Source organism: Lipotes vexillifer, unplaced genomic scaffold (assembly GCF_000442215.2).
Source record: "Lipotes vexillifer unplaced genomic scaffold, Lipotes_vexillifer_v1.1 scaffold238, whole genome shotgun sequence".
Taxonomy (NCBI): Eukaryota; Metazoa; Chordata; class Mammalia; order Artiodactyla; family Lipotidae; genus Lipotes; species Lipotes vexillifer.
This window is the reverse complement of record NW_006785665.1, coordinates 1,669,098-1,670,165: the sequence shown is the minus strand read 5'-3', so window position 1 is coordinate 1,670,165 and position 1,068 is coordinate 1,669,098. Positions and strand designations below refer to the sequence as shown.

Below are 1,068 nucleotides of genomic sequence, written 5' to 3'. Positions count from 1 at the left end.
TTCCCTACAATTTGCTGTAAAATTTTCGATCCAGTCCCATCAACTCTAAACACAATTCTCAGGATTTCGATTCCTATTTCAGGCAGTGATAACTAAAATCCTGCATGGATCTTTCTGATGGATTCATCAGAAAAAACAGGGTTTTTTTTCCTGGGTTAAGTGAATTCTTGTCTGAAAACAGTTATTTTCCAGGTATAGACAAAATAGATAAAATCTTGGAATAGCATTCTCTACAAAGATGGTGAGGGAGGGAAAATGGCTAGTCAGGTATCTCAAGTGCTCTTGCAAATAGGATACAGAAGTTACACAGGTTGGAATCATACCAAGGGAAGACAAGGGAAATGGGACTCGTAAGTAAGGAAAGAAATCTGGGATGTTCCCGAAGGGTAAAGAGAACCAATCGAGGAATCTGGGAAAACTCAGCTGGTAAGTGGGAAAGATTACAACGGAGTGGACACTTGAGGGAATAATTACATCTAAGCCAGACCAGTGAGGGAAGCAGGGTTACTTCGTGAAAAGGGGTTGACTTACAGAAATTCAAGAGGACGGCTACCGAAGAGAAAGTGGCCAAGGATACCACTCGCTGTTTGCCAGACCCTCTTTTAAACAGCTGTATCTCCTTATCTCATTTAAGCCTCACAATCCTATGAGGAAATACTGTTAACCCTAATAACAAAGATGGAGCCATTTTCAATCAAGCAGTTTGGCAGAGGCCACACCGCTACTAAGGGATGGGCCAAGATTATAAAGCTAGGCCAAACTAAAAAATCTTTATTCATTCAGCTACACACTGAAAATCGCTCAAGGAAGAGTGCAAGGGAGGGGGTTGGGGGTGAAGAACGTATCGCCGTTCCGTTCAACAGGCTCGGCGACAGGAAGGTCAGTTTGCATTTGCCAAGACAGGGGAATGGGTTAAGAGAAGAGAGGAAAACGGGAGAAGGGGCTTCGAAAATTAACAATTGTAAGGTTCAGTGGCCGGACCTGAGCGGGACTGGGCTGAGGCAAGGCTGTAAGGTGCGGAAAAAGAGGGGTGGTGAAGGGGGGGGGGGGGCCCTTCCCCGGCTTTCC

At 45.1% G+C, this 1,068-nt stretch overlaps 1 protein-coding gene across 3 annotated transcripts in view; it reads right to left on the bottom strand.

Annotated features, from left to right (window-relative positions):
• The window catches only part of CCT3 (chaperonin containing TCP1 subunit 3), a 15,726-nt gene that overhangs the window by 14,277 nt on the left and 381 nt on the right, over positions 1-1,068 (bottom strand). The gene's annotated exons all lie outside the window — the stretch shown is intronic.